Below are 14338 nucleotides of genomic sequence, written 5' to 3'. Positions count from 1 at the left end.
GTCTGGGCGGTGAGCTCTCTCTCCCAAGGGGTTTGGGAGCAGTGAGCTGTGGGCCAGGGTCAGCGGGGTTGGGGTTCCAGCTAAAAACCCAAATGTTGTATTCTTATTGGGGGCTATTTCTGTTAAGGCAATGGCAAAGACACAGGACTGAATGAACACAAGAAGTCAAACCCAAGGCAGGCCTAACAAAACATGAGAAGCTGGGAGGGAGTTCTGAAGTAAATGTTGCTTTCAGAGTTGTCCCACAGCTGGTTGACATAGGCCATACCCAAAAAGGTGACCCTGCAACTTAAGCAGACTCTGGAAGAGCTAATTAATGGCTGCCTTCTGGTCACACTCCCCACATTGAAGATCAAGGCCTGGGGATGTACCTCTGTGTTCTTCACACATATTCGTAAGTGCCTAGTAAACATGTTTATAGATACTGAAGGTCTAAAGACAAATGTCATGGATCTGGTGGACTAGTATTTGGGGGTATTTTTGGCACTACATGGTTTATAAATTGCCACAACCTTATTATCAAGCAATCAAGAGGGAGGGAACGGATACACTCAAATGCCCTTAATATAAGGGAAGGAAATTATGGCTAAGTGGAAGCACTGGTGCTCTGTTCTGGGAACAGAAGATATGTCTCCTGTGTTTTGTATACACACACACACACACACACACACACACACACACACACACACACAGATGAATGCTAAACACTGTAAACATTGTGTTACTGAGGTGATATGCTGAGCTAAAGACATAGCCATGAAGAGTTCTGTGTTCAGAAGAGGATTTGAGTCATCAGAGAGACTCAGTTGGGCTCTGAAGGAGGCACAAGAGCTGGGAAGTGGCATCCCAGTAGTAGAAACAGCCTTCTGCTGGCAGTCACCGACATTCCAGTTTCAATCACCCATAACTCTGAGCTTGCTTAATTCTCATTGGGTTCCTGCATCTTCTGAACCACGTTCCCCAACAGAGAAGGACTAGAGATACCACAGCATTGTCATGCTGTGTCTACATGGCCAGTCTTCCCACAAGGAGCCACACTGGATCTGATTAATAACCAAGAAGCAAACAAACAAAAGACAGTATTAGAAGAGTTATCCAACATGACTTTCTCAAGAGCTATTTAATCACTTGCTCTTGCTCAGCAGAACTGTGACAGCAAAAACTTTCAGGATTCTGTGTGCAGAGAAATTGGACAGGATTAGAAAGAATACCAGTGAGCTCCATTCAGAAAATCCACAGCATTAAATGTGTTTCTCTTCCTGGGCTGATTCTCACCTGCCCTGAGGTTCTCATGTTCCTTGTGGGATTTAAGAGTTTAATTAAAAATTCAGATCTGAATATTAACTCTTATGATTCTTTCTGCTACCACATTTTCTGATAGTTGAAAATATAGTAGGAAATGGGGGCAGTTCATTATAAACAACACACACAAAAGCCCACACCTGCCATGTCACTTGAAGGACAAAGGAAGATCCACAGCAAGCCACACCCTTATCCAAAAGCAAAATGCTGGCTGCTAAGTTCTTTGTAAATCACTGAGTTAAATCCTTTGTATTCAGTAGTTAATTTACTCATCATAATAAAACATTAATATTTTCATTCTATTGTTGGAGAATGTTTACTGTTCAGGAAACTGTCATCAAGTAACTATGTAGCTTCCCAACTTCCCACAGCTTACATATAACAAAAAGGACTGGAGCCTGGCCATGTTCCTGCCTTGTTCTTAAAGGCTATGCTAGCTCTGTGGCCACAGCACAGTCTTTCAGCCAAGCCCTACCCTTAGCACACCTGGCTCACTAGTGTGTCCCTATGGTGCCTACCAGGTGCCAATCCAGATTCCCTTCAGGTCAAGGCATTCATTGCTCTGTGGCCACAGAACAACTGGAAGTTCCTGCTGTGTGCTGCTCTCTGCCCCAGTCCACCCCTACCGACTAGGCACTCTAACCTGGTTGAGGTGAAAGTATAAAAGAAAGTCCAGCCCTTCTGCTTCCATGGAAACAACACACATACACCAAGCAATGGGCCAAGGCCTTCAATCACTTCAAGAAGATCAACATCCCCTCTACCCAAATCCATCCCTGACATCTCTCTACTCCCTGGGGCTGTGTCTCCAATACAGTCCAAAGATGATATTATGCAAATGAGCAGTCCTTCCTTAGGGGTATCTGGGAAGCTGGCCATCTGCCTGGGGTTGCTTCTTTCTGGACCTGAGGAAGAAACAATATGCTAGCTACAGCTAGAAGCTTGCCCATTACAAGGAATGCTGCCAGATTCCATGACTTCAGCAACTCAGGATGTAATTACAAACTTCACTTCCCAGGTATTAAATACTAGACAGCTCCAGCAGTGATCACTTCCTAGCCTAGAGTCTGGAATAAATCCTGAGGATAGCAATCTGGTGGCTTGTGGGGGAGAAACTACGAGGCCTCCCCTGAAATGTAATGTAGTAAAGATAATCATCTCCCTGGGACCTGAGACCTGTTTTTGAAACTTGAAGCAGTTATAGACAAGCTGTGTGATTCTGGCTATCTGGCTTGCTGTCTCTTGTTACACCCCATCAGGAGGAAAGAAGATTTTGAATACTGCATATACCTTTCGGGGCTTCACTGCAAGGGTAGGAAAAGTTCAAGTCTATCCTTCCTTCCAACTTCTTCATAATTAGTGATGAGGTCTGTCCCAGGAAGGTGGGTCCCAATCAACTCTAGATAAGTCAAATAGCATGGCCCTTAGTACCTAAAAAAGGCAGAAAAGAAGTCTATGCCACACAATGGGAAAATTATGCATCAGATATTTTAAATAGCCAATGGGTATATTGGGGACTGGAGAATAGCCCAAGGAAGCCACTTGGACATGTAGGCCACAAGTGCAGAAGCTTATAGACTCTGAGACACTGTGGGTATCTGCTTGGTGTGGCCTCCTTAGGGACACCTGCTTCTATTCAGGAATACCTGAGAAATGACAGTCATTCTTCATTTCTGCACCTGCTCAGCACACCACACTAAGGTACGTACCACCCCTCCCTTTATACAAATGCCTGTGGATGTCTTATCAGAATCACCTGGAACACTTGTCACACCAATTCTGAACTCCCCACTAGGGGCCTTAACCCTGGTGGATCCTGAACCCCTAAGGGTGCTGCTGAACTAGGGGCAATTGGTACAACTGATCTCTGACCAGAGATTCCCATCATCCTGATCCAGTCCAGTCCTAGACAATCAAAGAAATCTCTGAGTGGTTGTCACCCAGGAACCACAGCACCTTGGAAATTCTAATGTAGCCCATTGATTTAAGGAGGTAATAAGCAGGACCAAGGGAAATTTGTGGATTATTGTACCCAGAAGCCCTGGAATCCCAACCAGGAAGCAAACCACTGTGCTTCTTCTGAGCCAAGACAGGTATCGATAGGCTGTAAAACCAAGCCATATGTGTGCTCTTAGGGTGAAGGTGTTCCGGGAAACTAGCAGGCCCATGTGACCATGTAAGAAATGTAGTTCAGATACAACTCCGGAGCACATGAGACTAAGCCTGCACCAAAACAGCATCCTGCAGTGACATGTGTACTCTGGTCTGGGTGGAGGGTAAGTTCTGCAACACCTGATTTGGGGGAAGAGACAGACCATTCAAAGGCAAGGCTGTTACCAAGGGCCATGGCATTCTTCCCCAAATGCAAAATCCTCTGAAAATCTACTGAGTTTCTGTTTTTTATACAAATCATTGAGACACTGTGCATGCATGTGTGTGTGCATGTATATGCATGCATGCACTCTTGTGTGTGTATGTGTGTGTGGTTGTGTGCATGTGCGTGCATCCATGTGTGCATGTGTGCATGTGTGCACCAAGACTAAGGTTCTTCTTTATCTTTGTCCATCTTATTACTGTATGCTAGCAATAACACTTTTTGCTGTGTTATTCACGTGTACATATTATGTACTTTGGTCATATTTACCACCTCTGTCATCTTCTCTTATTTATCCTCTTTCATTCTCTCCATATTATTTTCTTTTCTGCATGTTTCTCCCTCCCAGATTCTACATGTGAGAGAGAAAAGTATATACTTGTTTTGCTTTATCTGGCTTATTTCATTTAATATGATGGTTTCCAGTTCTATCTATTTTCCTTCAAGCGACACGATTTCATTATTTTTATCATTGAACATGCCACTATGTGTACATCCCACATTTCATTTTTTACCCAATCTCTCACTGATGGGCAAGTAGGCTGATTAGATAGCTTGGAGGTTGTGAATATCGTTGCCTTAAACTAGATATGCAAATCTCTCTATTTTGTGCTGAGTTATCTCTTTGTGTTTATACCCAGGACTGGTACAGCTGGGTCACACGGTAGTTCTATATTTAGTTTGTCTGAAGAGCCTCCATACTGGTCACCACGGAGGGTGAGCTAATGAACACTGCAGTCAACAGTGTATAAAGTCTTTCTGTCATGTTTTTGCCAGGGCGATTTTTGGTTCCTGTGTGGCAGTCATTTGTGTCATTTCCATTTGCATTCCCCTGATGACTAAGAGTGCTGAAGACTATTGTGTGTTTATTGGTCATTTCTGGTTTTTCTTTGGTCTATTCAGTTCATTGCACATCTGTTGGTTGAGTTTCTGGATGTGAGTCTCCAAGTGGAAAAACAGCTGGCAGAGGTTCCCACTCTGTAGAGTATCTGAAATTAGATGCAACTATTTTCTTCCCAGCCTGGCTAAACCCTCAAGCCTGAAACCATGCTATACCTTGAGGGGGGAGGGGCTATAACTGATCAGGGTCCTGACTATACTCATCTTTTATAATCATATAAAAATAAATCTGTAAAACTTTCTCTGCACCCGGGTCACCTCCAAGACTAATTGGACAATAGTGTTGGCCTTTTCAATGACACCAAGTAGAGCCAGGACATACCCAGAACTATCAGAAGCCCTTTCTCTGCTGGCTTCCCTCCCAGAGGAGTGCCTTGCCCGGACCCCTCCTCTGCAGGATGCTGAGCGCTGGATGGTGCTGATGAAAAGCACCTCAAGCTTGCTTCTAGAGTGAACTGCAGCATTCTGCATACAGGGCCAATTTTGTGGTCTTTGCTGATCTAGCAGAGCTTCGGGAGCTATGTAACCTTTGGGTTGTCTTGTCTGCTCAATTTATCAGCAAGGCACCCATAAGTTCAAACAGCTGCTGTCAGCATGTGGCTGTGATACCAACAGAGAATGTCAAGCCAGCCCTACCAGGAGACATGGGCCAGAACAAATTTCCCTTTGTACCACTCCATACTTCAATGATGGCATACATGCGGCTACTAATTCAAGAGCTCGCTCTTTTATTTCCTCTTGTGTAATTTTTAGAAGTCACAAAGAGTGAAGATCTGAAGAAAATCACTGAATTTCGATGTATTGCACTATTATATATACCCCTGTGTCTTTCCAACAACGTTTCCAGTGAGCTTGGCAGGTGTTGAGTTTCTCAGTTACGGAAAGCTCTTTCTGGCGTCAGAGGAGAGGGATACAGCTGGTTGATTTGGTTGACCTGGGGGAGAAAACCACACAGATTGAAGTCCCTCTGTAGCTACTAGATATTTTATAATCCCTCATGTGCTCGCTGATGAACTGTGTAGGCCTGAAAGATGATTTTCCAGAACCTCGTTTGACCAACTGTAGCCTAAAGAACATATTTTTTTTTTACTTTCTTTCTCTGCAAAATAAGAATGATAACTTCACCTGCTAGGGGTTAATGAGGAAACAAGAGCAGACACCAGCACAGTATAAGACCTCTAACAGTATGGTCATAAACCATATCAGAAAGGATTAATAGGACCAATGACCTTAGTGCTTCAAGAATATTGCCTCATTTATGTTTCTATTACTATGAGAAACCCCAGGAATAAAGCAAATGGGGGAGGAGAAAAGTCTATTTTGCTTATGCTTCCATCATCAAAAATGTCAAGAAAGGAACCTGAATACCGGAACTGAAGCAGAAACCACAAAGGAATGCTGCTTATTGGCCTGCTCCTCATAGCTTGCTTGGTCTGCTTTCCCTTACAACCAAAATCCTACCCAGGATTAGCACCATCCACAGCGAACCACAGGCTTGCCTACAGGCAATCTGATGGAGGAATTTCCCCAACTGAGAGTTCCCCTTTCCAAATAACTTTAGCTTATATCACATTGACAAAAACAGAAATCAACCAGGGCAGTATACTCGTTTAAGATGTCTAGAGTCTCACATTGCACTTGATCCATAATAGGTACAACATTTGGTACAGAATCTATAAAAAGGGAAACCTCATTAACAGACCATAGTTAGGCTCACTTGCAAGCACCCTGGCTCTGGGAGGTGCTTCATCAAGGAAGACCCTCTTCCCCTACTCCAGTCTGTGTCTGGAGTTAGTGTCACCCACCCTGTTACTCACCTGCCTGACCAGTACATCTGCAGCCCTCACCACCCCCAACCATGTTTCCCCATCTTTCTTTCCAACTATTCTCTCATTTAGCTTCCAACATTTTTTTTCAGATACCCTGACCTGGAAAATGCTTTCAGGGTAGAGCTGCCCAGGCAGGATCCCATGGGGAGCAGTCTCCCATCCAGCTATGAATCACTCCACCTGCTTCTATTGTTGTTGCAGGCAAGCAACCAAACAGATTGTTTTCTCCAGCTATTTCTGGGCCTTTTACAGAAACATCCTTATCTTCAAACAGGAGCTGCTAAACCGGCAGCAAATCATTCTGGGTAAATGCTAGTCAATTTGGTTCCTGGGGGAGAAAAACACATGGTTTCTCTGCAGAAAATTAAAGTCCACATTGTTCTGACACTCATATGGGTGTAGATGAGTTGGGCACAGGCCCCAGGAGACAATATCAGAGCTTTGAACATTGCCAAAACCCTGTACCTTTGAGGTAATCCTAAATTTGTTCTGGCAAAGCCCATGAGATCTTATTGAGTTGGACTTGCATTTACAACATGGTATTGATGTTCTAGGATTCTATGCCAGAGTCCATATGCAGGTTTCCATAGATACATCTTCTAGAAAAAGTAGGCATGCTTCTAAAGTAGATCTTCTTCCTGAGAACCTGAACGTCAATTCTATGGACAGATAATAAGTGTTAGAGGTTGGAAAGGTTTTTAGATATACTAACCAGAAAGCAGAAGCAATTACTACTTTGAGCAGGGACTGTGGTAATTTGGGACCACGTTGCAGAGCCAGTCAGAGTCACAGAAACCATAAGGCTGACTACCTACTTTGCATTTGAGCACAGTGCCCTGAAATAGGGAGAATTTCTGTAAAGAGGACCCATGGAAGGGCATACCTCCTTTCCATATCTCTTGGCTTCTAAACTAGAGCCCTAGCAGGACACGTTCTAAGAAGGTGTATTCTGTGATTCACAGAGGAAACATTATTAGTCAACTTCTTTTTTTTGGATTTTTTTTAATTTACTATTATTTTTTTTATTAACTTGAGTATTTCTTATATACATTTCAAGTGTTATTCCCTTTCCCGGTTTCCGGGCAAACATCCCCCTCCCCCTCCCCTTCCTTATGGGTGTCCCCCTCCCAACCCTCCCCCCATTGCCGCCCTCCTCCCATAGTCTAGTTCACTGGGGGTTCAGTCTTAGCAGGACCCAGGGCTTCCCCTTCCACTGGTGCTCTTACTAGGATATTCATTGCTACCCATGAGGTCAGAGTCCAGGGTCAGTCCATGTATAGTCTTTAGGTAGTGGCTTAGTCCCTGGAAGCTCTGGTTGCTTGACATTGTTGTATTTTGGGGTCTCGAGCCCCTTCAAGCTCTTCCAGTTCTTTCTCTGATTCCTTCAACGGGGGACCTATTCTCAGTTCAGTGGTTTGCTGCTGGCATTCGCCTCTGTATTTGCTGTATTCTGGCTGTGTCTCTCAGGAGCGATCTACATCCGGCTCCTGTCGGTCTGCACTTCTTTGCTTCATCCATCTTGTCCAATTGGGTGGCTGTATATGTATGGGTCACCTGTGGGGCAGGCTCTGAATGGGTGTTCCTTCAGTCTCTGTTTTAATCTTTGCCTCTCCCTTCCCAGCCAAGGGTATTCTTTTTCCTCATTTAAAGAAGGAGTGAAGCATTCACATTTTGATCATCCGTCTTGAGTTTCGTTTGTTCTAGGGATCTAGGGTAATTCAAGCATTTGGGCTAATAGCCACTTATCAGTGAGTGCATACCATGTATGTCTTTCTGTGATTGGGTTAGCTCACTCAGGATGATATTTTCCAGTTCCAACCATTTGCCTACGAATTTCATAAACTCGTTGTTTTTGATAGCTGAGTAATATTCCATTGTGTAGATGTACCACATTTTCTGTATCCATTCCTCTGTTGAAGGGCATCTGGGTTCTTTCCAGCTTCTGGCTATTATAAATAAGGCTGCGATGAACATAGTGGAGCACGTGTCTCTTTTATATGTTGAGGCATCTTTTGGGTATATGCCCAAGAGAGGTATAGCTGGATCCTCAGGCAGTTCAATGTCCAATTTTCTGAGGAACCTCCAGACTGATTTCCAGAATGGTTTTACCAGTCTGCAATCTTCTTTTTGTGCACATAAATGAGGTTAAATTAGCTACCAGAATAGCTCTCACACTGCCCCCAAACACCAGCATGAAAAGTTCACTGATCTGAAGAAGCAGAGTTCTGGCTAAGCTACCTGGAACTCAAGTAGCACCTTCCTCAAAATTGAACTGGCATTGATAGTGTTCACACGAAGTACAGAGTACAAAGGAAGCTGTAAAGAGCCCCTTGGGGAACACAGCTAACTATGAAAGGCCAGAGAACAGCAGCCTTACCACCAGGGATTTTTTTAAAAAGTTGTCTGAGAACGAAACTATAAACATCCTTATCAAGGATAGAACCCATTACTTGCTTCATCCTTCCTTGCAACCATAGCCTTGGCCTGGCTAAATTCTGTTCCCTCATACCAGTGTAGGGGTGATTTTCCTCCATCTCTGGATTTGGACTTTGTTGTGTGCCTTGCTGGTGTTCAAGGGGCTAACGCAAAAAAATGTGTCTGTTCCAACCATCACCATAAGAAGAGCCACGCTGGGGCAGTTGCGATTCTTTATTAGGCATATAGAGTAAATACAAGTGGAGTGAATTTGAACCCAGGTAAATATAAGGAATCAAGAGAAGCTAGGCCCTCAGAGTAGATCTAAGACTATAGCCAAAGCCACTAATAGTGTGAGGCACTGTAAGGCAGGAGAAGGGAGATTTGGAGACTGGGATAGTCTCTTCAAAAAGAAATAGTTAAGATTTGAAGAACGGATGCTGCTAGTGGATGGCCAAGTCAGAGATGATGAAGACTATGAACAAGGGCATGGATAGGAAAGGGTAGCAACTATCCAAAGAGCAAGGTCCCACAGCAACAGGAGCAGTGCTGTCTCCAAGAATTAGGTGATCTTAGCAATGTCCTCAGTCTGGGTTTTCATTGTCATAGAGTCACAAGTCACTTGGGGACCTTTGAGCACCTGATATGTGACAGGACCACTGAGGAAATGAAATTTTCTTTAGTAGTTAATCTTTGAGAGTCACAAGTGGGAGGAAGAAGAGGGGATTGGAGAAGGTATAAGTAACACTAAGAATGTTGGAAAGTGTATCCGGAAACCTGCTTTATAAAGTGTGTTTGTGTTCTTAATGTTTTCATTGGAGCTACTATACACAGAGGGTTTTGTTCATCTCAGAAGCCATAGTCTACCAAATGAAAGGCCTGGTGCAGGTATAGGATACCTCATCTAGAATCACCGGTCAGAGGTGTCCTGGAAACCTCCAAAACAATAAGACTACTGCCATTGCTCTTGGTTGTCCATCAGGATTTCCTGGTGAGACCTGAATGATGGAGACACTACATACACTGGTCTTACAAAAATCAAATTACTACTGACCAAGAAGCTTCCTCCCCGCTGGCCAGCGTTCATGGTCCTGGAAAGTATCCTAAAGGTGCTAGAAGGAAAAAAGTCAACAAAAGCCTATTACTATTATGTTGCCTAACAAACATAGTATCTAACTGCCCTCTAAATTTGTATCTCTACTGGTAGGTTGATACCACTTTTAGACCTCATCAGAGAAGTGTCCTTATGCTGTGGGTAATAGTTACTGCAAAACCTCACCACTAGTCAAAGCATGGAGAATAAATTTCAGTGGTGTGCTCAGCTATGGGACGTGTGTGTGTGTGTGTGTGTGTGTGTGTGTGTGTGTGTGTGTGTATCATGTCCCCAGGACTCAAAGACCTTTAGGCAAGAGGAGGCAGAATGATGGCAAAAGCCAAAGGTTGGGAAGGACTAGAGCAAAACAGTGTTTTCTGGTCATGATAGGACAGTAGCCATGGTTGCCTGCACAAGACTATACAAAGTCAAGCCAGTCAATGTGGAGGGGGCTGCAATTAGCCAGTTGCCACCTCAACCGAGGAATTCTTGACAGTTGATGGCTTCTGGGGGAGTAACGATCAGGTTTTTTTTTTTAAAGCACGGGATCCTGGTCAACCACTTACATTCTGCCGTATATCAGTAGCACAAATTGGAGTCAATGAGTTATTAACAATAAAGAGTAGAGGACAAGAAAAAGGGAGGTGGAGAGGTGGGGTGGCCCTTGAAATAGTTAAATAAAAGAATTGGAATGAATATGATCAAAATATATTGCACTAACAAAAATATTTATTAAAAGGAACCACATGTGGCTAGTGGCTGCCAATGTGCTAGCATTAATCTAGAGTATTAAGAATGAAGAAGGCTCAACCCTGAGATTTCACCTCACACCAGTGAGAATGGCTAAGATCAAAAACTCAGGGGACAACAGATGCTGGCAAGGATGTGGAGAAAGAGGAACACTCCTCCATTGTTGGTGGGATTGCAAACTGGTACAACCATTCTGGAAATCAGTCTGGAGGATCCTCAGAAAATTGGACATTGAACTGCCTGAGGATCCAGCTATACCTCTCTTGGGCATATACCCAAAAGATGCCCCAACATATAAAAAAGACACGTGCTCCACTATGTTCATTGCAGCCTTATTTATAATAGCCAGAAGCTGGAAAGAACCCAGATGCCCTTCAACAGAGGAATGGATACAGAAAATGTGGTACATCTACACAATGGAATATTACTCAGCTATCAAAAACAACGACTTTATGAAATTCGTAGGCAAATGGCTGGAACTGGAAAATATCATCCTGAGTGAGCTAACCCAAACACAGAAAGACATACATGGTATGCACTCATTGATAAGTGGCTATTAGCTCAAATGCTTGAATTACCCTAAATGCCTAGAACAAATGAAACTCAAGACAGATGATCAAAATGTGAATGGTTCACTCCTTCTTTAAAAGGGGAACAAGAATACCCTTGGCAGGGAAGAGAGAGGCAAAGATTAAAACAGAGACTGAAGGAACACCCATTCAGAGTCTGCCCCACATGTGGCCCATGCATATACAGCCATCCAATTAGACAAGATGGATGAAGCAAAGAAGTGCAGACCGACAGGAGCCGGATGTAGATCGCTCCTGAGAGACACAGCCAGAATACAGCAAATACAGAGGCGAATGCCAGCAGCAAACCACTGAACTGAGAATAGGACCCCCGTTGAAGGAATCAGAGAAAGAACTGGAAGAGCTTGAAGGGGCTCGAGACCCCATATGTACAACAATGCCAAGCAACCAGAGCTTCCAGGGACTAAGCCACTACCTAAAGACTATACATGGACTGACCCTGGACTCTGACCTCAAAGGTAGCAATGAATATCCTAGTAAGAGCACCAGTGGAAGGGGAAGCCCTGGGTCCTGCTAAGACTGAACCCCCAGTGAACTAGACTGTTGGGGGGAGGGGGACAGTGGGGGGAGGGTGGGGAGGGGAACACCGATAAGAAAGGGGAGGGGGAGGGGGATGTTTGCCCGGAAACTGGGAAAGGGAATAACACTCGAAATGTATATAAGAAATACTCAAGTTAATAATAAAAAAAAAAATGAAGAAGGCTGAAATGAAAGAGACCAGAAATGCCTTTATTTTGGTAAAACCTCAGAAGGGAAAAGTTCATTCACTATGATGACATAACACTGACGCCATCCTGGTCCTCGATCCAGCACTGCTAGGCACCCACTTAACTTCCTAGTGGCCTTATAAGTGGATCCTGGCACTATCCCCAGTCTATTAATGAGCAAACTAAGAGAATAATGTTTGAGATGGTCACTGCAAGGCAGAACTAAGTTTAAAGCAAAATTCAGATCTTAAGGTCTTTTATCCCTCTCCCACAGTAAACCCACTCCAGCCACCAACCTGCAAAGAACACAGAGCCATTTCCAAGAATTTTCCTGGAAGACAGAGGCTAAGGAGGGAGGTCTTATTTACAGTAAGTAGTGTAGTTAAGTCATTTGCTTTAATTTGGGGCTGTGAGAATGTTCTCATGCAATAGAATTGGTGGGGCTTAAAGGGAAGAAAGAAAACCCAAGGAGGATGGACAATGGGCTGGCCACCTCTGGAAGTAGCTAGTTCTTTTCCTCGGGGCCTGTCAGATGACTTGTGTATGATAAGGAAGATGGAAAGCCATGCCTGGCCCTGGCTTCCACTGCTCAAGGACTGGCCCTGGCATGTTGAGCACCTCACAGCTGATGATCTTCCCATCTTCTCTCATAGAAATATGGAGATGTGTATAGTATATGGCGCTGCCTACAGGAAACATCCAAAATAGGCTAATGTAGAGGTTGCAGATCAGTGGTGGCTTAGCATTTGGAGAGGGATAGGAAAGCATATTAGATGAACTCCTACGTGAGAGTAGATAGTGGTTGTGGTTGAGAGTAGATTTTATGTGTGATGAATTTTACATCAATAAAAGAAGGGTGAGTAGCTAGGAGGCTTAGAGACAGAAGACTGCACTCAACGTCTGGGCTCTGAGCTTCCCCAGCCCATCCAGAACAAACATTAATCTAGAGAAATCCCAGACCTTCACTTGGACAGACCTTCGACTCTTTACCCGTGGTGCAGGGAGGATGTGGAGCAGTGCAGCTAGCCTCTCCAGACTCCACGGTCAGATGCTGCCTCAGACACAATGAGGTCACTGCTATTGTTCAAAGCCTGGCTGTGAGATGCTTGTCTGAACTCTGGGCACAGAGCCCCCACCCTCACCTCTCCAACTCAACTGTTCAGAAAACACATGGGTTTCAGTCCCCAGGGTCCTGCCAGCTGTGGGACTCCAATTTCCCAGATTTCACAGAAAATGAGCTGCCACCTTAACACTGTCCTTTCTATTTGTAAATCTATCACTTTTGGATGCTTCCTCCTTCCATGATGCACCTGGACCCCACACTGCTTCTCTCCCTCAAAGCCAATGGAGTCCTGGACCCCATGTTGCTTCTCTCCATCAAAGCCAATGGAGCCCTGGAAGATCCCTTGTCCTCTATGCCTTTAAGCCCATCAACTCAGATGTCCACACCTCTTTTACTCCTGCTGGCCTGCTGCTTTAAACTCCTCTAGGAAAGGATCATAGCAGCATTCACAGAACACAGAATGGACATGACAGAGCCAATCTACTACAATTAATTCCCAGGGATCCCAGACCCATGGACACCCTACTCCTTCATGGAAAAGTGGGGGAAAGTGAGGTTTATATCTGCATGGGCTTGTGACTCAATTAGATCCTGAAGCTTCTATTAGTGGTCACATAAGGCAATTCTCAGGACACACTGAGAAGAGTCCATATAGATCCCATGATTGTCTACTGCAAATACCCTTAACTTTGGATCTTGGAGTAATGTGAGGCCACTGTCTTATGGGTAAGCCTGAGCATGATGGCAGGCCACATGAAAAGATCGTGGTTGGTGGCTTTAGCTGAGATCCCAACCAACAGCTGGCATCAACAGCTTCAGATGATTCAAACACAGGCTTTTGGATCACCTAGATATGAATTCTTCCCTGCTAAGGACCATAAGCCTTACGGCAATTGGTAGACACAAGCCATACTCACTATAGCCTGCCGGATTCTCAAGCCCTACAATGGGTGACCATGATAGGGTGCTGTGCTACCTAATGAAACAACGTACTCTGCAATTCCTTTTAGTCATAAGCATTTTAAAATAGTTTTAAGTTTAAATTATATGTATGCATGCATGTTGTATGGAGGTATGTACACAGGAGTATAGGTACCTGTAGAGGTCAGAGGCAGCTGATCTCCTTGGAGTTGGGGTAACAGAAGGCTGTTAGCTGCTGGGTATGGGTGGGTTCTGGATACCAAATTGGGGTCCCCTGCCAGAGTAGTAAGTACTCTGAACTACTGAGCCATCTTTCTAGTCCCTGGTGTAACCACTTATCTCTCTGTAGGATGTGCCTGGCCTTACTTTGGGCATTTGGAGTAGAAAGATGAAG

Source organism: Rattus norvegicus, chromosome 3, assembly GCF_021556685.1.
Source record: "Rattus norvegicus strain SHRSP/BbbUtx chromosome 3, alternate assembly SHRSP_T2T, whole genome shotgun sequence".
In the NCBI taxonomy this organism is placed as follows: domain Eukaryota; kingdom Metazoa; phylum Chordata; class Mammalia; order Rodentia; family Muridae; genus Rattus; species Rattus norvegicus.
The sequence above is the reverse complement of the archived record's forward strand: the minus strand, read 5'-3'. Positions refer to the sequence as shown.